Source organism: Callithrix jacchus, chromosome 18, assembly GCF_049354715.1.
Source record: "Callithrix jacchus isolate 240 chromosome 18, calJac240_pri, whole genome shotgun sequence".
Taxonomy (NCBI): Eukaryota; Metazoa; Chordata; class Mammalia; order Primates; family Cebidae; genus Callithrix; species Callithrix jacchus.
The window spans coordinates 7,215,446-7,238,918 of NC_133519.1; the positions used below are offsets into that span (position 1 = coordinate 7,215,446).

A 23,473-nucleotide genomic window follows, 5' to 3' on the forward strand; every position below is an offset into this window, starting at 1 on the left:
CACCCTTATTCATTCACTAATCCCGAGAATATTGAGAGACAGAAAGAACTGTTTCACCGAGAGTAAAATTGTTAGAAATTCTGGATTCTGCTGTCATAAAGGAGGTCATTTGTCTTGTACATATGCCCAATGTTGAAAGAATTCGTAATATATGTGCACATTCAGCCATATGCGTGTGCACGCGTGTACACACACACACACACCAGACAATTAGCATCTTCATAGATAGATTTGCCAGAGTTGAAATACTTCGAGGGAGTCCGAGCCTCCAGCACTGGCCGCACAGCTGGAGGCGGCGCCGAGGAAGCCCTACCATGGCTGCAATCCGAAAGAAGCTCGTGATCGTTGGGGATGGTGCCTGTGGGAAGAGCTGCCTCCTCATTGTCTTCAGCAAGGATCAGTTTCCAGAGGTCTACATCCCTACTGTCTTTGAGAACTATATTGCAAACATTGAAGTGGACGGAAAACAGGTGGAGCTGGCCCTGTGGGACACAGCGGGACAGGAAGACTACGATCAACTGCGGCCCCTCTCCTACCCCGACACTGATGCCATCCTCATGTGCTTCTCCATCCACAGCCCTGACAGCCTGGAAAACATTCCTGAGAAGTGGACCCCAGAGGTGAAGCACTTCTGCCCCAACGTGCCCATCATCCTAGTGGGGAATAAGAAGGACCTGAGGCAAGATGAGCACAGCAGGAGAGAGCTGGCCAAGATGAAGCAGGAGCCTGTTCAGTCTGAGGAAGGCCCAGACATGGTGAACCGGATCAGTGCCTTTGGCTACCTTGAGTGCTCAGCCAAGACCAAGGATATATATATACGCATTCACTTATGTGAATCTTAAGAACAGGCAATTGTAACCTATGGCATAGACATCAGAATAGTTCTTAACTAAGAGGACACAGGGTGGGAATTGCCTGGAAAGGAGCGCTGCAGGCCTTTCTCAGATGATGACAATTTTCTTAACTTGAGCTGGGTGGTGATTACATTTATCAAAATTAAACAAGCTGCACTAAAGACCTGTGCACTTTATGTGAGCTGTAGTTTAATAACTTGCTGTTCTCATTGCTTGAACCTGGGAAACGAAGGTTGCAGTGAGCAGAGACTGAGCCACTGCACTCCAGCCTGGGTGACAGAACAAGACTACATCTCAAATAATAATAATAATTGACTGTTCTCATAAATATTAGTGGGCAGGGACTGGAGGCGAGCCGGTGTAGTCGTGACAACTACTGTAGATTTTATTGTAAACTCATTAAAGGCTCGTTCTCGTTTTGTGTTTTTAAAAAGTCCCACTGATAGAGCCATTTTCTCCCCCAGAAAAAGACTATAACCGTATTATTTCATCAGCGGAAGCTATAGGGAAAGAGTCCTTGAGAGGCGGCATCTTCGCCTATGGGATTGTGAGACTCGGGAGGCCGAGGAGGGTGGGTCACGAGGGCAAGAGATCGAGACCATCCTGGTCAACATGGTGAAACCCCGTCTCTACTAAAAATACAAAAATTAGCTGGGCATGGTGGTGCGTGCCTGTAATCCCAGCTACTCGGGAGGCTCAGGCAGGAGAATTGCCTGAACCCAGGAGGCGGAGGTTGTGGTGAGCTGAGATCGCGCCATTGCACTTCAGCCTGGGTAACAAGAGTGAAACTCCGTCTCAAAAAGAAAAAAAAAAAAGATTGAGAACAGGTCACTGAATGAATGATATGTGCAGACAATCAGTTGATATACATAAAGATGACTATTACCTCTTGTGCCTTTGGCCATGATTCTCAACACTGATTGTATAATACAATTTGGAGTGGGGAGCTTTTAAAAAGTAGTGACTGAGTCTCCCACCAGTGTGATTACATCATTCTCTTCTGGTGGGACCCAGGTAGAATTGCCTTTTTTTTTGAAAGTTCTCCAGATGGAGCTAACATGCAACAGAGCTGAACACCACTGATCCCGGGTGTGTCTTTTGTTAATTTTGAGGTAGAGGTGTACAGAAGATGTAGTGTACGAGAGAGGGCCATTTTTTAGACAGTTACCTGCTGTGCCGCTGTGACAGTACATAATGAAACCAAGTCGGGAGTGAATTTATCCATCTTTTGATGTACAGTAAAAACGTTGCTCACACTTCAGGAGAGAACTTCATAGCACAAAGTCTTTCTATAAGATACTTTTAATGATTTAGTATTTTACAACATTTGTCTACCACATTTTGATATACCATTTTTTTCTATCTGCCAGGTTTTATTTTTAAAAACTGCATATTATTTTCTAAAGAAACAATTCTATTTTTATACAAAGTTATGTTTTCAGGTAACAAAGAAGTAGATTTAGGGTACAGCGGAACAGAAGCAGTGTTACCCGTGGCTGGGAGTCAGTATTACACAACAAATGGTGAGCAGGAGCATGCCCACCTGTGCTGCCTGCCGCTCCTGTGCTGGGTCTCGGATGTGTGTGCAAAATTGCCTTGTTACATTAGGTTCACCTGACACTTTAAAAGAAAAAAAGTTGTATCGAGTTCTGTGGTCACAAAACTATTTTGCTTTTATCAAATGCTTTAATAGAGCCAAAGTTGCAGATACTGAGATGTGCGGAAGTATCTCAGTCTGCATAAAAAGATTAAAGTATGAAAGGATCATTTAGTGACTGTTTTACTTAGAAGTCATTTCTTGTGGCCGGCCGCGGTGGCTCAAGCCTGTAATCCCAGCACTTTGGGAGGCCGAGACGGGTGGATCACGAGGTCAAGAGATCGAGACCATCCTGGTCACCATGGTGAAACCCCGTCTCTACTAAAAAAAATACAAAAAATTAGCTGGGCATGGTGGCGTGTGCTTGTAATCCCAGCTACTCGGGAGGCTGAGGCAGGAGAATTGCCTGAACCCAGGAGGCGGAGGTTGCGGTGAGCCGAGATCGCGCCATTGCACTCCAGCCTGGGTAACAAGAGCGAAACTCCGTCTCAAAAAAAAAAAAAAAAAAAAGAAGTCATTTCTTGTGGATGATGTTTAAGCCTGATGAGGTTTGTACCCTAAGGAGCCCAGATCATACTGCAGTGCATTTCCTTAGCCCTTAAGAGTTTCCTGCAAACCTTAAAAAAAATAAAAAAGACATATTTAAGAAGGAAAGATAAAAAAAAAAAATTTAATTACTGTAAACAGGTACTGCTTTATGCTTTATTTTCTCTCTACTTCAACCAAAATCAGATCTGTAAGGTTTTGCTGGCATTATTGGTGGTTTTGCACATGCTCTTTCTAATTGGATTTATAAAGAGTCCTGTGGGTTTTCAAAAATGAAACATGCTAAGAACACTTCCGCTTTTTTGATCCACTGTTTGTGGCAGAATTATATATATGTATATAAAAAATCCACTTTGTATAATCCGTATTTTGTATTTGGAACTTGTTTTTAAAAATAAAAAGGAAAAGAAAAATATAAAGCTGTTATTTATTCTGCATTTCTGACATATCTATTGCTAGTCAGTATACCCATTTGGTATATATTGTCTCTGCACACCTACATTTGTATCTGTAACGGTGAGCTTTATATCTACATAAACTGTAAATAATCCTTTCTGTGAAGGGATCATCATATCAAGATGATACCAAAAATATGTAAAAAAAAAAACCCTGCATTATTTTGTAATTATTTCTTATAGATGTTTCATGGTAAGATTAGTAGTCAATAAAGTTACTTTTTTGCCTTTAAAAAAAATCTAAAGGACCCATGGTTACATAATTTGATTATCAAGTTAGGAAACAACAATTACATTTCTCATCTAATTTAGAATTCTGGAAACATAGTAATTTAATGAACATTACAAGATACTTCAAGTTAACCTGTCATAGAAAGCTGTCTCCTGGGCCTTCAAATCCTACACCAATTCTATACCTCTGGTTTTTGTAATGTTTGGTCTTTTGTAAGTTTTAAGGTGAATTACATGTGGCTACTAATTTTTATTAACCTAATTTCAAATCTAAAGGCAAAATTAAAATGCACTTTTTCTTTCCTATTACGGGAAAAGATGGCCTCATATGCTACTATCCTATGATTCTCTTTTTGTTCAGCTCATAATACAAATAGCTTATTGTTCTTCTAAGCTGTCTTTTTTTTTTTTTTTTGAGACGGAGTTTTGCTCTTGTTACCCAGGCTCAAGTGCAATGGCTCGATCTCGGCTCACCGCAACCTCCGCCTCCTGGGTTCAAGCAATTCTCCCCTCTCAGCCTCCTGAGTAGCTGGGATTACAGCATGCACCAGCATGCCCAGCTAATTTTGTTTTATATGTTTAGTAAAGACGGGGTTTCACCATGTTGACCAGGATGGTCTTGGTCTCTTGACCACGTGATCCACCCGCCTTGACCTCCCAAAGTGCTGGGATTACAGGCGTGAGCCACTGCACCCTGCCTCTTCTAAGCTGTCTTATAAAGCAATACTATATAATTAAATAGATAAAAGTTACATAGGCTATCAAGATTGTTTGCTGGTGGTAATTATTAAGCTTGATTCTGAATAGAGTTAATAAGAAGGGAACTTGGAAAAGGTGGCTCAAATTTTGCTCTTTAAGGTATCTTGAAATTATAGGCTCACTCTCCCAAAATTTCAAAAGGCCTACAACTTTTGAGTCTTAAGAGCAAAGTAGGCCGGGCGCGGTGGCTCAAGCCTGTAATCCCAGCACTTTGGGAGGCCGAGACGGGTGGATCACGAGGTCAAGAGATCGAGACCATCCTGGTCACCATGGTGAAACCCCGTCTCTACTAAAGATACAAAAAATTAGCTGGGCATGGTGGCGCGTGCCTGTAATCCCAGCTACTCAGGAGGCTGAGGCAGGAGAATTGCCTGAACCCGGGAGGCGGAGGTTGCGGTGAGCCGAGATCGCGCCATTGCACTCCAGCCTGGGTAACAAGAGCGAAACTCCGTCTCAAAAAAAAAAAAAACAAAGTAGTGATAAAAGCTTTTAGAACCATTTGAAAAAGCAAGATTTCATAGTTTTCCCTCTCAAATGGTTCCCTAATATACTTGCAGATAGAAGGCAAAGGGAAAACCAAGAATAAAAATAGCTAAGTACTCCATCAATTGGGCTTCTTGCCTACCTTCCCTGTTCTAAAAAAGAGACATGGCCGGGAGTGGAGGCTCACGCCTGTAATCCCAGCACTTTGGAGGCTAAGGCGGGTGGATCACCTGAGGTCGCGAGTTCAAGACCAGCCTGACCAATAAGGTGAAACCCCGTCTCTTAAATAAATAAAAAATAAAGCAGAGACACCATCCTACATCTGTAGTTGGGGAAGGGCTTCCTTTAACAGTTGAAGGGTACCGTCTGGCGCAATTCCAAAAACTTGTAGTGTTTTTAGTATGGGTATTTCTCCAAGTTCAAGTAAAGTTTCAGGTATCATAGCACCGACTGAGAGACAGGTGTTGGAGGTGGTTGAGCTGAAAAATTTCCGGAAAGCAGTTATTTACGTCTAGGTGGGCAAGACTGGGGCATCTTTTAACTAAAGTAGAGAGATCTGATTTCTGGAGATTCTTTCTGTAGCCGCTAAGATTCAGCTGAGCGATGGTGTCTGACACATGCGCAGCAGCCACCGGCACATGCTTCCCAGTGAAATCAAAACACCAGGAGAGGTTCAGCTCATCCCTTCTGGAAGAGCCGCTTAGCAAAGTCTGCAGGGCAAATTCAGAAAATCCAGAACGCCCACAAAGGTTAAGTCGCACTAAATTGGAGTTTTGTGCGAGATTATTGACAACGGGATCCAACAGCCGCAGGCCTTCCAGGCTTAGATTCTGCAACTTGGAACACTGAGGCAGAATGCCCTGGAGGGTGGACACTTCAATAACTGAGATCAACAGGTCCACGTGCTGCACATGAAAAGGGCTAAAATGTTCAGCCAATGGTTGGTCCATAAACGATCCTGGGCAGCAGAAGGCAATCGCCCCTTGAGACAGCAACCGACCGGTCACATCTGGGTGCAGATTTTGACCTGTTAGGTCTAAGGTTTGCCATAGATACCAGTCAGTGAAGGCGAAATCTGTGTCTGTGCATCTTGGCACTGGCTGCTTGGCTCCTTGCCTACATACCGTGTATGTCTCTCCCATGCCTGAATATATTCTGGGGATGGACATATTGAATGGGCTGGACTTGCACACCGCAACAAGAGAATTCAGACTACGAGTTTGTATAGAAAACCTGCGTAGCCAGGCGCGGTGGCTCACGCCTGAAATCCCAGCACTTTGGGAGGCCAAGGTGGGTGGATCACGAGGTCAAGAGATCGAGACCATCCTGGTCAACACGGTGAAACCCCATCTCTACTAAAAATACAAAAAATTAGTTCGGCATGGTGGCGAGTGCCTGTAATCCCAGTTACTCAGGAGGCTGAGGCAGGAGAATTGCCTGAACCCAGGAGGCGGAGGTTGCGGTGAGCCGAGATAGCGCCATTGCACTCCAGCCTGGGTAAACTAGAGCGAAACTCTGTCTCAAAAAAATAAATAAATAAATAAAATAAAAAGCTGGGCATGGTGGTGCACGCCTGTAGTTCCAGCTACCCGGGAGGCTGAGGCGGGAGAACTGCTTGAACCCGGGAGGCAGCGGTCGCAGTGAGCCGGGATCGTGCCATTGTACTCCAGCTTGGGTGACAAGAGTGAAACTCCAGTCTCAAAATAAATAAAAAACAAAACAAAACAAAAAAAAGGCCAGAGACCTTTAGCACCTCAGGGAGGCACAGACAGGAAACGATCCCCAAAAGCAGCTCATCCGGAAGGGAGTCCCATGAAACACCTGGAAAGTTCTCTCGATTTAGCTTAGGCCTGAGAACTGTTAATCACAAAGTCTTTGTCACTCCCTTTGCTCTTCAGCCGTTTCCTTGGGGGGCTGTGCGGGAGGCCCAGGTTTGAGAGCAGTTCCTGGGGGATGTTCTGACCTTCGGGCTCCTCTTTCTCCAGGGCGGAGACCCCCAGGCCTGAGAGCAGTTCGGAGGAAGCTAGCGGCAATGTTGCTACTCAGGTCTGGAATCTCCTGGAGGTGCTTCCTGTGCATAGCGTCCGCAGGTCCCGGAGTTTAAAATAAGTGCATTCTTAACAGCACCAGGAAAAAAAACATCCGTGTATTAATTGCAGAGCTGCCGGCCTCCGGGATTCCCGCTTTGGCGCCAAGCGGCTGGGAGCTTGCTGCTGGGCGGCGGGGCGGGGAGCGGGGGGGGGCTTTTAACTATTATAACATTATATTTTTACTTTTTTATATGCTTTACTTCACTTTTTTCCTTCTATTTAAGTTGCTTCTATTCTTTTGTGATTACTTTAAAAATTGCCATCTTAATCCTTAATTTATTTAACATAATAATCGATATCCTTATTCCCATTCTGGACAATGTGGTTGTTGGAATACTTTTAGTTCGGTTACTCTCACTCTATATTATATACTGCTATCATTTATGAAGTCTAAGTATTAATTTTTTTTTTTTTTTGAGACGGAGTTTCGCTCTTGTTACCCAGGCTGGAGTGCAATGGCGCGATCTCAGCTCACCGCAACCTCCACCTCCTGGGTTCAGGCAATTCTCCTGCCTCAGCCTCCTGAGTAGCTGGGATTACAGGCACGCACCACTGTGCCCAGCTAATTTTTTGTATTTTTAGTAGAGACGGGGTTTCACCATGTTGACCAGGATGGTCTCGATCTCTTGACCTCGTGATCCACCCGCCTCGGCCTCCCAAAATTCTGGGATTACAGGCGTGAGCCACTGCGTCGGGCCAGTATTAATATTCTTAAACCCCAGAAGACTAGACATATATTTTGTATAGTTACTTTAGATTTAGCAACATATGTGCTGCTGACTCTTTCTTTCTGTCGATGAATTTTTATCTGTAATCATGGTGCTTCTGCCTAAGAAACATTATATAGAATTTCCTTTTGTGTTGATCTGCTTATGAAAACCTGTTTCAGCTTTTTCTCCAAAAGTGTCTCTATTTTGCTTTAATTGTTGGAAATTAATTTTACTAAGTATGTAATTCTAGGAGGCAGTTATTTTCTTTCCGCATATTGAAGATATTTGCATTTGATTATCGCTTTTCAGAAGGCAGCCAATTGTCTAACTTTTGCGTATTTGAATGTAATCTTCCTTTCTTTCTTCTGAGCGTTTTTTGTCTTTACTATTTTTGCCTTTGTTTTTTTATTGTCTGCAGTTTTACTATTCTGTCTTTAGCTATGGATTTCCCTTTATTTATCTTGTTCAATTGGCCGGCCTTCTAGAACCTGCTGACTTTAGTTTCGTTATGTCTGGAAAACTCTCAAATATTATCTCTTCAATATTAATACTTAGACCTAATAAATGATAACAGCATTTATTGCCTTTATTTTCTTTCTCTTCTACTTTTGAGTCTCTAACTAAAACTAAGATAGACTTTCTCACTCTATTTGTTATATTTTTGTTTGTGTATTAAATATTGTTTTTCTCCTTGTTGTAGATTCTGAACTTTTCTTCTTCCCCATCTCCCACTTTGCTAGTTCTCCTTTCAGTTGTGACTGTTGTTCTGTTAAACTCTTCCATTGAACTCTTAATTTTGTTTTTGTTTTTTTTTTCAGAATTTCTATTTGCCCCTCTCTAAATCCATTCTGTCATTTTTTTGTCGTTCTCAATTTGCATGTAAATTGTTAACAAAACGCTTTTCTCCTTCTGCATGATAATTTGACTTTTAAATAACTTTCTAGCTCTGTCCACATAGAGCCTCCTAATGACAAAGTGTTAGCCATGTTACTAAGCAATACTGCATAGCATTAAAAAGACTCCTGATTGATGGACTACACTTGAGCTGGGAAAACTAAGTACCTGGTGGAAGCTGGGCTTTGAGCTTCTCTGAAGGCAGTGGTCCTGTAACTTGCATACACCTTGCATGGGATTGGAAAGTACTCTGTTAAGTTCTTACAAGAGTTAAAGGCTCCAGGATGGTGCCACATGCACCTCGGCTGTCCCCAAGTAGACAGTGAGGGGTGGAGAGCCAACAGACTATCTCCTGCGTACTGTGCGGACTGCTGCTGCAGAGGCTGCTCCTACAGAAATATCATGTCTGATGCTGCCCTGCTAGCAAGCTATAGTTCTTAGCCTATGTCTTTCTGAGTAGAGGGGTGCCAGCTATGGCCTCTCAGAGTTTTTTGAACCTGAATGTTAAGTTGAAACTAAGAAAACATCTGAGTGGGCAAAATTCTTCCAAATTTTTGTTTCGTGAATAACGTAGGCCTCACTGTTTTGCATTCTTTCTAATATAGCTAATATTTGGGGGCTTGGTTGAACTACCTGATGCATCTGCTGGTTTTCACACCTCATTTAGTTTTTTTGCGTTCATTTTTGAGTATGTACCACATCTTGTTATTTGGAAAAAGATTTTTTGAATAATTTGAGATCTACAATGAAAGCTTTCTTATCTAGTGCCTGGGGGCATTTCCAGCCCAGAGCCACCTTTAACCAGGTAAAAGGTGTGAAAGGTGCTCTGAACTTTCTATAATCCTAAGATTATAGACATTTATGATCCTACCTTATTGTAGGAATATTCTCGTGGCAAAGTCTCCAACTTCAGCAGATTCTGATCTTCTATTTCTGTCCCATTAGTCGCAGAAGGCTGTCAAAACCTAATATGCAGGTCAGCCAGAAAATTGTTTCTCTGCTCGCTTACGGCTCTAGGTTCCAGTTCTTCCTTTACTGCAGGCCTCAGAACTCTTTAGTGATAATCATCATATTGATGTTTTTAAGAATCTTTTTTTCACATGGCTTACCTAAACAGCTTGGTCGCTGTTACCAGAAATGTATCATCAACTTTTAAAATATACTAAATGCTTAAAAATACAAAGTCATATTTTACTGCTATGACTCTGACTTGAAACTAACTTCAGGCCGTGAGCTAGAGCACAAATCAGTCCTGCCACTGTGAAACTGTCAGGTCACTGCAAATACAGGTTTTATTAGCAATGCAGAATTTTTCTTTTCCCTGTTAAGTCACCCAGTGATGAGTCAGTTCTAGGCCGCAAGATCAAAAACTCCAGTTTCAAAATCTGACAACCACCAGCTGGTAATCTCAGACATGCTCAGATTTTACTTTGTAAAAGAGTATCAGGTCACATCATATAAAATTAAACATGGATTGTTTTCTTAATAGTCTAATAGAGGCTGAGCATGGTGGCTCATGCTTGTAATCCCAGCACTTTGGGAGGCCAAGGTGGGTGAAGAAATCACAAGGTCAAGAAATTGAGACCATCCTGGCCAACATAGTGGAACACTGTCTCTGCTAAAAATACAAAAATTAGCCGGGCGTGGTGGCAAGCACCTATAGTCCCAGCTACTTAGGAGGCTGAGGCAGGAGAATTGCTTGAACCCGGGAGGCAGAGGTTGCAGTGAGCTGAGATCACACCACTCTGGCCATAGATGCACTTCAGTCTGGCCATAGAGTGAGACTACATCTCAAAAAAAAAATTTAATAGAAAGATGCATTTGTGTATATTGGCCAGAAATTGGGCTAAAATTTTCACAAATGAGAATCAAGAATGTTACCATAGAACTATCGATGCCAACTTTAACTATCTGAATCAGATGGCATAGCCTAATTTCCTCTACAACTGACAGCACACTCTTTGGTATTTTGGTATTTTTCAGTGTCCCTGAAATTTTTAACTACACACTATAGAACAGGTTGACCCATTCTTCATGGGCCATGTAGAGGGGAAATTCCTACTTTAACCGGTAGATAACAGACAGACTCATTTTGGAGTGATCAAAATGAAAAATAAATTGTGGTTTGGTTCAGTTCCCTTTTGACCAGTATGTTCTTGAAATTTTGAAAACATTTGACTCTTTTTTCTTTTAGTGTTTCAGTGTGGATAATCTCATTTGATCTATTTTCAAGTTCATTTTTCAAGCCAAAATTTGTCAAATACTGGCAATTTCCTATGATTCAACTTAACATATTGTTTCTATACTACTAAATAACATGCCCCTGAAATGCTTTGCCAATTTACTCCTGTTGACAGTGTATGAAAATATCCATTTTATTTCATTCTTTACAACAGCTATTATCAATAATTTTAACTTTTCTCAACCTGGGAAGTGAAAAAGACATTTAATCGTCTTGATTTTCATCTCTCTTATTACTGGTTAGTCTGAATTTCTATCCTCTGTTCATTTTTCTATTTATTTTCCTTTCTGATACCTACTACTTTTTGACATCTTTGTTTAAGCTTTATATATTGACTTTTTACCTATTAATTGTTATAATCACACACTAAAGAGTAAATTCTGGCTGGGAAGTGGCTCATGCCTATAATCCGAGCACTTTGGAAGGCCCTGGTGAATGGATCACTTGAGGCCAGGAGTTTGTGACCAGCCTGGCCAACATAGTGAAACCCTATCTCTACTAGAAATACAAAAATTAGCTGGGTGTGGTGACGCATGCTTGTGATCCCAGCTACTCAGGATACTGAGGCACGAGAATCACTTGAACCCGGGAGGCGGAGGTTGCAGTGAGCCAAGATCGGACCACTGCACTCCAGCCTGGGTGAGAAAACAAGACTCAGTCTAAAAAAAAAAAAACCAGAATAAGTTCCATCAGAGCATGGATTAGGTCTCACTCACCACTGTATCTCCAGTGCCTACACTATTTTATGTACTCAATATATAATAGTTAAATGAGTGAATAAAAGTTAGATTGCAGGGGAGCCCATGAAAGTAGACACCGGCTAACTTCCCACAGATAGACTCCTCTTCCTGGTTCTCATGCTTCAAGCTCTGTTAAGCCTGGAGGAGGGCATTTTGTCTTTACAAAGATACAGCTCCAGATCACCCCTCTGGACCAGTTCCTTAGCTCTTAGACTTCCTCTGTTCATGAATAATGGATGTACATGATTTCCTGTGAGGTTTCTTGACATGATGACCATAATGAATGTTGAGTTTGAGTTCCTGGTCCCCTCACATAATGACTGTTTAATTCATGACTTTTTGCCATAAGTGGCTATTAAAAAAATTATGTCACTTTTTGGACAATGCCTTTTTTCTTGGTATAATGATGTCACCCCAAAATAAATAAACTTGCTATAAGAAATTATATTTCGACATCCTGTTTCAAGCAGACACTATATAGAAGGATGTATATGAATGAGTGTATAGGGAAGTGGCCAAAGAGAGGCCCCACCCTCTGTAATCTGCTTTTTGATGCTCAGGTGAGGACTGTGCAAACCACGTCTTTTTTGCTTGCTGGCTTTATTAGTTTCTGACAATAAGGGGTGTTAAAAGGAGCCTGAAAGGCTGGAGGAGGGACGTAGGTATTGCTACTTCCTGTTTTGCTTCTTGTTTCTCTAGCATCCTCTCAGCAATCATAGTTCACCCTGAGAAGGGTTGTTGTTTCCCCTTTCATTTCTTAAATCCCAGAGCCAGCCTCCTGGCCCTCTCTCAAAGGCAAGAGCATCGGCCAGTGGGCACCTCTTCTTCAGAGGTCTGAGTCCCTGCGACACTAGGTACTTCCTCTGAGTTCTGGGGGGCACCTGCAACCTCCTTCTCAAAAGCCAGCCTCTCAGTTATGTGGGGCCCTTCTTCCAAGTTACCAGGTTCTAACAACCAAACCCTTTTACATTTGTCTCTAAAACCCCAGGGTTGATTACTGCTTCGCTTCCTGTACTTACTATCTCTGTGTTTCATCAGTTCCCCTGTTTCTCTTTTCAGACCTCCAGTATCTGTTTAATTCCTTAAATTAATTCCTTCTGGTATGCTGTTCATTTTCTTTATTTTATTTATTTATTTATTTTTTGAGACAAGGTATCACTTTGTCACCCACACTGGAGTGCAGTGATACAGTCACAGCTCACAGCAGCCTTAAACTTTTGGGCTCAAGTGAGTATGTCACCATGCCAAGCTAATTTTTTTTTTTAGACACAAAGTCTCACTCTTTTTCCCAGGCTAATCTTAAACTTCTAGATTCAAGTGACCCTCTCACTTTGGCCTCCCAAAGTGTTGAGATTACAGGCGTGAGCCACCATGCCCAGCCCATTTTCCTTTTAGACCCTAAATGACACACAGTACTACTCACCAATTTACATGACATGACCATGTGCATGTATGTGTGTTTGCATTTGTATGTATTATTTGGGATTTATTATATATAGGATCACACCATCTGCAAATTGAGATAATTTCTTTTCAAAAATATGTTTTCTCATGTTTACTTTTGCAAGATATTTTGGCCAGGTATAGAATTGTAGAGTGACAGTTTTGCGTTTTTTTTGGTACTTTAAAATTATGGTAAACTTCTTTGTAAAACTCCCTATGAGAAATCTTCCGCCCTCCTTATATTTAATCCTCTGTATGTAATATGTTCTTTCCCCTTTTAGTCCTTTCAGGATTTTGTCTTTATCATTGGTTTTGATTAATCTGAATCTGATGTTTCTTGATGAAGTTTTCTTCATGTTCTTATTCTTAGGATACATTATATTTCTGTAATATTTGAAGTTTATGGTTTCCATGAAGCTTCTCACTCTTTCATCCAGTATGTTTTAAATATTTTTGTCTGTCTTCTCCACTACACGCCCTTAAGGGATTCCATTTTGCCTTATACTAGGGTCTTTAAAAGTTTTACACTGATGGTCTTTTTATGTTTTCAAGTCATTTGTTACTATGTGTTTCATTTATGTTAGTTTCTATTCTATTTCCTCTAGTTCGTTAATCTTTTCTTCCACAATGTTTAATCCAGTGCATGCCTCCATTTCAGACTGTAAATCATAGTTGTTATCTACAGAATTTGACATTTAAAAATATCTTCAACCTCTCCATTTAATCAAAATACGATTATAATAACTGCTGTAATGTCCTTTTCTGCTGTTTCCAACATGTGTGTCAGTTTCAACTAGATTGTTAGATTCTTCATTATGTGTCATGTTTTCCTGCTTCTTGGCTGCTTGATATTCCAAGATTTCATGCTAGAGCTTTGGAGTCAATGCTCGAAAATGCCCAAGACACCACTCAACCTCATGTCTATGCACAGCCAAGCTTTTGCAACAGGAGAGGCAGAGAGAGCGGGGTGAGTGTGCTGCCACATGGGAGTACAGGGTACCCCAATTGTGCTTGAGACTTTCCTATGTCTCACAGAAAAATGCGCCTTCCTTAACTTTTCCCAGGAAAACCACCCTACTTCCGGCCCTGTCTCTCTGTCCAAACACCAGGACAGTCCTCTCACCAGTCTCATCCACCCAATGGATTGATGAAGGTCCAAATATGATTCACTGGAGAAGGCATTCTCTTGTCAACAAATTGTGTAGAAACAACTGGACATGCATATCCCAAAAAGAAAGAAATTCATCCAAACCTCAATAGTGACTCAGAAACTAACTCAAAATGGATTATGCAACTACATGTAAACTGGAAAAGCACAGAAGAAAATATAAGACAAAATCTTGATGACACAGAGTTAGGCAAAGTGTTCTTTGTTGTCACATAAACACAAAACACGTTAAATAAAACACTGATAAATTCAACTTAATAAAAATTAAAAGTTTTCGCTCAACACAAGACAGTATTAAGAGAACAAATATGAGCTGCAGATTGGGAGAAAACTGGAGCTCACAAACGTGACAAAGTACGTGTGTGATGGTAACTAGTACGCGCCACTGGGATGGAGCCCCATGGTGCTGGGACATTTGGTTAAACATTGTTTTGGTTGTGTTCCGGGGAGTGTTTTGGATGGGATTAACACCGGGATGGGCAGACTAAGTGAAGCAGATTGCCCTCCTTATTGCAGGTGAGACTCATGCAATCAAAGACCAGGAGAGAAGTCAGAGACCTAATGGGACACAAATGCTCTCCTGGGCACCCAGCTTTCCCCCATCTTGGGGATTTCCACCTCCATAATCTCAGAAGCAAATTTGTATCTATCTACACATACATATACATTTCATAGGCATGTGGCTAAGATTGTATTTTTAAAAGTTCAGCCACATGATGATTGTTGAAGCTGGCCAGTGAATAAGAGTGTGTTCTATGATAAGACCCAGTCCTTTTGTGCACCATTGAAGTTCTGCATTTGAAGAAGTAGGACAGGAGAGAGCAAGTGCACCTAGGACGGTAACAACTGCATTTCTCAACATATACTTCAAAGCCCGAGGGGTTAACTCAGAGAGTCAAAAATACCACCCAAACCCTGCCCCACACACCAGGGCTAAGGAACACTGTGGCCCTCAGGTGATTTAATTAGCTGGGTCGAGGAGCCACACAATGGCAGAGGGAGCAGGAAACACTAGGCAAATTGAGGCCAGGACAGCAGGGAGGGCCTCTTCGTGACAGAACACAGGTGAAACTATCCTCAGAAAGCGAGTGTGGAGAAACACAGATCATGCCTGAGACGTGGTGGATTTGAGCACTGGCTACTGGGGAATTGAAAGGAAGGGGCTTCACGGTGCAGCAGACCAGAAGCGCCAATCTTGGAAATGCAGAATTGCCGGGAGGGGGGAGGCGTGGACAAAGGAAGCATCCTCTGGAGACCCCTGGTGAAGAGCACAAATGAATGAAGTAACTGGCAGAGATCAGAGGTTGTGGTAGAACACCTAGAATCCCAGAATGAGAACACACCATGCATTCCCAGGAAGATAGTACTTCCTAAAGAAGAGAAAAATCTTCTTAGGCAAGCACCTTGTATCCAGTAATGTGACCCATGTGTCAAGACAGTGGGAGTAGATTACTAAACATGCTAAACTCAGAGAGACCTGACTCCCTCGTGAGGACTCTGTTGAGGATGAACACCACTCAGCAAGTGATGACTATGACATTCACTTTCGAATTGCTCACGAGCATTCATATATTTGATTGTGGATCTAAACCAAGAGCCGAGGTGGGGGCAATATGAGAATCAGAGAATGTCACTGCTGTATGTTTGAATTAAAATACTGTTATGAGAAATGGCAGCTAAAGAAGGTAGGAAAAGGAAAACACATCATGTAATTGACTGTCATATGGAAATATTTGACATTGGAAGTTGTAATTTAAAATGTAGAAACCACAGGGCGTGGTGGCTCAAGCCTGTAATCCCAGCACTTTGGGAGGCCAAGGTGGGTGGATCACAAGGTCAAGAGATGGAGACAATCCTGGTCAACATGGTGAAACCCCGTCTCTACTAAAAATGCAAAAAATTAGCTGGGCATGGTGGCGCACACCTGTAATCCCAGCTACTCAGGAGGCTGAGGCAGCAGAATTGCCTGAACCCAGGAGGCGGAGGTTGCGGTGAGCCGAGATCATGCCATTGCACTCCAGCCTGGGTAACAAGAGTGAAACTCTGTCAAAAAAAATTTTTTTTTTAAATAATAAAATAAAATGTAGAAACCAAATATTAGAAGTGTATCTAATTGAAAGGGAAGAAAATCTATCAAAAACATTTTTAGCACAATATTACCCATGAGCGATACCACCCTTCTTAAATGTCAAAGACACAAACAGACCCACACACACTCACAAAGAATACAAACAACTAGAACAGAGAAATGCAGTAAACACAATCTGCTGCACATGGTAAACATAGCCTGCAATGTGGAAGAGTTCAGCAGATAAACAGGTGATTAAAACTGTTTTATTCACATAATTACCCACCAAAACCGATTAGCATAATAAAAGATTATAACACTGAGTGCAAAAAGCAATCCACCAGTCCAGAGTGAGAGACAAAACATTTTAATTGTAAAGATTGAAATTAACTTTGGGCAATAATTAAAACCCAGGCAGGGAATTTTTTATTAAAAACAGAAACTACCAAAAACAAAGATACAGTAAACATTGAAATAGAAAATTTCCAGTGTAGAGATATGAATATAATAATTGACACAGCCAGGGATGATTAATGAATGATAATATGTTTAGAGGATGATTAAAATACAGGATATTTATACTTTTAAAAACCACTTGCCCAATTACTTCATTATAAATAAGGTGTCTCTAGAAGGGACAGATCTCCTAGACCCCTCCTTAACCAAGTGACCAGTCCTAGTATCCCAATAATAGTGATGGACAAATTGGACCTTCCCTGCCTGCAGACGAGGAAGGAAGCTGAGGTAGGAAGCTCACAGCATTGACCCTGCAGTGTTCCCGGAACAACACTTAGGCTGAATTTAATTATAAAAACAATTTCAGACAACTTCAGAGTGTAGACCATGGAGCCAGACAGCTGACCTGTCCTCTACAAACAAGCCCATGTCACCACCGTCAATGACAGCAACAAAAAGATGAGGAGACACTTTGGGTTCAAAAAAAACTGAAGAAATGGAGCTACATTATTTCTACTCTTTTTCAACCCAAAATGTCTCTTCCCCTTTTTGTGGTGTGATTCACGGTGACATGGATGGTTTGAAGGAGACAGGTCAGTTGTCCGGCTCAGTGTTCTGCATTCCGCAGTTGTCCGGTGATTACCTCCTGTGAAACCCAGCCTAAGCATTTTCAGCAAGAACGTGGCATTGCTCATACTCTGCACCGGCAGAGTCCCTTTTGACATGCTGTCTCCTGCCAGCATTTCTGACTCCTGTTCTCTACAGGGTGAACGTTGGCAGGAGCACAGCTAAGCCTCCTCAGTGCTGCTTGTCCATCTGGCTTTGGTCTTCCTAAGTGTTGATATCAATTGGAGCATGGCTTCTCTAACGAAAGGAGCCTAGGGAGTTGAAACTTGTCAAAAGCAGGCAGTGGTTCTGAAATACGATCCTCGGCCAAGGATCTCTCCCTCATTGTCTTTGAGATTTCCATTGTTTTGCTCTTTTAGTTTTTTCCATCAAATGGAAAATCTGCTTTTTCTGACATCCTTTCATTATTTTAGCAGCATTTGGTATCTGCAGGAGAGAGAAAAAAACCTATCTCTGCCCAGCCAGCAGATGGTAGCATCGACCTCTTTTTTTCCTGATCCCCTCTCTCTGGAGCAGAGTGATGGCTTTTGACACCTCTCAGTGAGTATGTGCTCAGCATCAAACCAGAGGGCTGCAGAAGGAGAGGACCCTTAGGAGAGAAACCCACTTCCTTACAATTACATATCTTAGTCTCTTAGGGAAGGGTGGGCAGAACCATGGGAGAAACCCTGGGTGTGAGAAGCAGCAGGGACCTCACAGCACATCTACATCCAGTTCCACCTTTTTTTTTAATTGCATTTTAGGTTTTGGGGTACATGTGAAGAACATGTAAGACTGTTGCATAGTTACACACATGGCAGTGTGATTTGCTGCCTTCCTCCCCATCACCTATATCTGGCATTTCTCCCCATGCTATCTCTCCCCAACTCCCCACCCCCTGCTGTCCCTCCCCTATTTAACCCCAACAGAATCCAGTGTGTGATGCTCCCCTCCCTGTGTCCATGTGTTCTCACTGTTCAACACCCACCTATGAGTGAGAACATGTGGTGTTTGATTTTCTGTCCTTGTGTCAGTTTGCTGAGAATGATGGTTTCCAGGTTCATCCATGTCCCCAGAAAGGATACGAACTCTTCGTTTTTGATGGCTGCATAATATTCCATGGTGTATATGTAGCACATTTTCCCTGTCCAGTCTATCATTGATGGACATTTGGAGTTCCACTTTTTTTTTTCTTTTTAGACGGAGTCTTGCTCTATCGCCAGGCTGGAGTGCAGTGGCGCAGTCTTGGCTCACTGCAATCTCTGCCTCCTGGGTTCAAGTGATTCTTCCACCTCAGCCTCCTGAGTAGCTGGGACCACAGGCACATGCCACCATGCCCAGCTATTTTTTTTTTTTTTTTGAGATTTTTCTTTTTTTTGCATTAGGAGAAATACCTAATGTAGATGACAGATTGATGGGTGCAGCAAACCACCATGGCATGTGTATACCTACGTAACAAACCTGCATGTTCTGTACATGTATCCCAGAACTTAAAGTATAATAAAATAAAAAATAAAATGAAATAAAATAAAAAAGAAAATCCCCCTTTCTGTACTTATTTCTTTTTTTTTCTCTGTACTTATTTCTATCTTCCTCATCAAAATCCTATTTTTTGTATTTTTAGTAGAGACAGGATTTCACTATGTTGGCCAGGATGGTCTCGATCTCTTGACTTCATGATCAGCCCGCCTCGGCCTCCCAAAGTGCTAGGAGTACAGGCGTTGGAGTTCCACCTTTTACAACAGAGAAGCAGAGATGCTGCCACAGGGCTAAGACTTAACTAAAGCTACGTGACTTGCTATTCACAAACCTGAAACTAGAACCCAGCCTCGGGCCCTTTCAACAAGTTGGAGAGAAGGGAGAGAAAATTCTCCAATCTGGAGGTCTCAGTGGTCATTAGCAGTTGTTGAGTAATCTTGCCTAAAAGAGTAATGAGTTTTCTGGGGTTTTTTTACAGAATTATTTATTTATTGAGAGCCTCCTCTCCCCGCCCTTGCAGTCTCTTCTAGGTCACTTTTTCCTCTTGTAGATTTTGCGCACAAGCCCCAGAAAGATGGCTGGGGGCAGGGGCGCTGCATACTGTTCAGTGAGACCCATAATGTGGTTGTAACTGTCTTCCTCATACTGCAAGAACACAGCCGGCAGATCCAGCTCCTCATATGATGCCTTCACTCTGGCCACCTTCTCAGCCTCCTGCCTGTAATTTTCCTTCAGGATCTGGTGCTGTTCCAGAGTGGACCATTGCAGACACTGGACCACCAGCCAGCTGCATTTGTTGTCCTGGATGTCAGTGCCAACTTTGCCAGTCACACTGGAGTCCCCAAAGAGGTCAAGGTAATCATCCTGAATCTGAAAGAACTCTCCCATCCCAGCAGGATCTTCTTGGCATTGGCATGCTCCTTTTTGCCATCAATTCCTGCCGTGTCCATGGCTGCAGCTACAAGAAGGTAGAAGGAGTAGAAAGCCATCTGGTACTTGACAATAGATTTGTACCTCTTTTCAGTGAATCTGTGGAGATCCACATTACCCTGGGGGGGCTGTGATGAGGTCCAGGGTCTGCCCAGTCTCAGTCTGATAGGAACTCTGCAGGAAGAGCTCAATCAGGTTCAGGTAACAGGGCTGCTCCTGACAGTAGAGCTTCAGCATGTGGTAGATACATGCTTCCAGAAGGATAGCATCATTGATGGCATCCAAAGCCACGCCTGGCTTCTGATACCAGCAGATCTGTCCCCGGCGGGTGAGGGATGAATCCATGATGTCATCTGCCACCAGGTAGAAAGCTTGTTCCACCAGTTCCACACAGCAGCCCACAGTCAGAGCCTGCGGGAGACTATCAGCATCCTGTTTCCTCAGCTCCGCCAGCTCCCGGAATGCTACTAGCACCGTCAAACCCCAGCGATATTTACCTCCAATGGCGCTGTACTCCAGGACCTCCTGGAGCCAGGCAACAGCATCTCCTGTCTCTGGCTGCCCCATCTCATCCTCAGTCAGCACCCTAACCATCTGGGAGAAGTGCTGAATGAAATCCTGCTTTTCTTGGGAATAAGCATCTGGTTTCTGGTCTCCATTCATTCTGTTCCTGGATGTGGATTCCTGCGCGGTCGTAATGAGGTTTTACACATGACATCAGTGCTGCTTGTTTGGCTGGTTAAAATTAAAAAAAAAAAAAAAAAAAAGCAAAAAAAAATATGTGTTCTTGCAAAAAGGATCAGGAAAGAAAGAAAAAGGAGAGAGCTGAATGGAATTACAAAGAAAGGATGGGGATTGAAACCATGGCCCAACTTATTTTTCCTAACTCCTTGAAGTTGATCCCACACCTGGTTACGCCTTAAGTCATTTCTAGAAACATTCTCAATATCTCATCAACAAAATTCAGCATAAAATTGAAAAGAAGCTACTGAAATAAATAAAATTGAAAAGAAACTACTAAAATAAATAAAATTGAAAAGAAACGACTAAATTTAAATATGTGTAATAGAGTAGGTATTGTTTTCTGTATACTGGGTTTCAATGTAGTGACTATTTCTTATTTTACTTGTAAATAAGAAGTTGGCAATTAGGCAAGTGTGCTTCAAGGAGAGAGACTGTACGTCTAAGCCATCCATTTTCTTGTTTTTCTTCTTGGATTTTTTCTGTACATTTGTACAGAAAAATGTACAAATACTACTGTTGAGAGGTGAATAGAGATCCCGTTAATGTCTGACGGACGCTCAGCCTATTGTGTGGAGTAGCCACACACGCGGTCACCTCCATGTTCATACCCGGAGGTCGGAGTAGGCCAGTGGTCCTTCTCATCTTCAGTTATATATTAGAATATCATGCCAGTGTTTTTTAAAGGCACTGATGCTCAAACCACACCCCAGATCATTTAAGTGAGAATTTCAAGATATGAGTTCAAGGCATTCATCTTCATTGAAATCTCAGCAGGTTCTTATCACATGGCAGCAGGATTTAGAGACCATCAATGAACCAACCTGATTTCCCATTATTTTCTTCCCTATCCCCATTTCTCTCGTGATTGCCTTCATTCTCTCTGGCTCTATGGATTTTAGTTTTTCTTCTGACAATTTCAGTTAAATGCTTTTCCTTGTCAATTGCGCTGCTCTTAGGCAAAGACTGTCCTGTAGGTGGGTTCTTGTCTATTATATTATGTACTCATAAAGCTGGCCCCTGGACTCACTTTTCTCAAAGTTGATTCATCAAATGCTCTATTTCCCCGACCTCAAGATTCACGTGAGTTGTGTTTAGATTTGTAGAAGTAGATATGTGAATTAAAAAGGATATGAGAGGCTCAGCCCTGGTTGTAGCTAAGAGGCAGGGAGAGAGACGACTGCTGGAGACCAAGCGGCATGGGGAAGACCTAGGGGTGTGGGTGGGGGAAGCAGACAGGAGAGCACTCAAAACCTAGCACTTTACAGATTCTTTTGTTTTGTATCGAGAACACGTAGCGACTCCTAAGATCAGCCCAATGAACATGTCAGTGTTGACTTTACAAGAATATGAATTCATCGAGACCATCCTGGTCAACATGGTGAAACCCCGTCTCTACTAAAAATACAAAAAATTAGCTGGGCACGGTGGCGCGTGCCTGTAATCTCAGCTACTCAGGAGGCTGAGGCAGGAGAATTGCCTGAACCCAGGAGGCGGAGGTTGTGGTGAGCCGAGATCGCGCCATTGCACTCCAGCCTGGGTAACAAGAGCGAAACTCCGTCTCAAAAAAAAAATATATGAATTCAAAAATCAGTTCAACAAGAATGAAGCCATCCAATGGAAAACTGGAAGAAATCTTTCCCGTTTTCTGCTCTGTATGCTGCCTTTATGTTTGGTGGTCGGCACCTAATGAACAGACGAGCAAAGTTTGAACTGGGGAAGCCATTAGTGCTCTGGTCTCTGACCCTGGCAGTCTTCATTATATTCGGTGCTCTTTGAACTGGTGCTTACATGGTGTACATTTTGATGACCAAAGGCCTGAAGCAGCAGAGTTTCTACAATGGACCTGTCAGCAAATTCTTGGCGTATGCATTTGTGCTAAGCAAAGCACCTGAACTAGGAGACACAATATTCATTATTCTGAGGAAGCAGAAGCTGATCTTCCTGCACTGGTACCACCACATCACTGTGCTCCTGGACTCTTGGTACTCCTACAAAGTCATGGTTGCTGGGGGAGGCTGGTTCATGACTATGAACTATGGCGTGCACGCCGTGATGTACTCTTACTATGCCTTGTGGGTGGCAGCATAGTAGGTTTGCCGTGTTCACTTGCCGGAGGTTTGCCGTGTTCATCACCTTGTCCCCGATCACTCAGATGCTGATGGGCTGTATCTCACTACCTGGTCTTCTACTGGATGTAGCATGACCAGTGTTACTCTCACCTTCAGAACATCTGGTCCTCACTCGTGTACCTCAGCTACCCTGTGCTCTTCTGCCATTTCTTCTTTGAGGCCTACCTCGGCAAGATGAGGAAGACAACGAAGGCTGAATAGTGTTGGAACAGAGGAGGAAGCCATAGTTCAGGGTCATCAAGAAAAACAACAGATGAAAGAAAATGGCACAAGGAATCACACGTGGTGCAGCTAACACAAAACAAAACATGAGCAAACACCAAACCCAAGGCAGCTTAGGGATGATTAGGTGGATTTAACCCAGTAAGTTTATGATCCTTTCAGTGTGAGGCTCACTGAGTGCACCTCCATCTCCGAGCACTGCTGCTGGAAGACCCGGTTCCCTCTTTATCTGTCAACTCTAGGACAAGGGAGAACAAGAGCAAGCCAGAGGCAGAGGCTAATCAAAGGCAAACAAAGGCTGTTAACACATAGGAAAAAATGCATTGACTAAGTGTCACATTTCTCTAAGATGAAAGATTTTTGCTCTAGAAACTGCAAGCACACACGCACAATCCTTTCTAACCTTTACGGACCCTAAACCAAAGCCAATAGAAAAGATAAAAATGGGCCGGTGTGGTGGCTCATGCCTGTAATCCCAGCACTTTGGAAGGCTGAGGTGGGCAGGTCACGAGATCAAGAGATCGAGACCATCCTGGCCAACATGGTGAAACCCTGTCATTACTAAAAATACAAAAAATAGCTGGGCATGGTGGCACGTGCCTGTGGTCCCAGCTACTCAGGAGGCTG

The 23,473-nt window shown here is 42.6% G+C and overlaps 4 pseudogenes; 2 read left to right on the forward strand and 2 right to left on the reverse strand.

Annotated features, from left to right (window-relative positions):
- The first annotated feature begins 280 nt into the window (after positions 1-280).
- Positions 281-853, forward strand: LOC100397098 (rho-related GTP-binding protein RhoC pseudogene; annotated as a pseudogene).
- Positions 854-5,005: 4,152 nt separating this feature from the next.
- LOC100396732 (S-phase kinase-associated protein 2-like) lies at positions 5,006-7,004 on the reverse strand (annotated as a pseudogene).
- A 12,348-nt stretch (positions 7,005-19,352) lies between these two features.
- On the reverse strand, positions 19,353-20,414 carry LOC144580113 (farnesyl pyrophosphate synthase pseudogene; annotated as a pseudogene).
- A 1,396-nt stretch (positions 20,415-21,810) lies between these two features.
- LOC100407401 (very long chain fatty acid elongase 6-like) lies at positions 21,811-22,898 on the forward strand (annotated as a pseudogene).
- Positions 22,899-23,473: the final 575 nt, after the last annotated feature.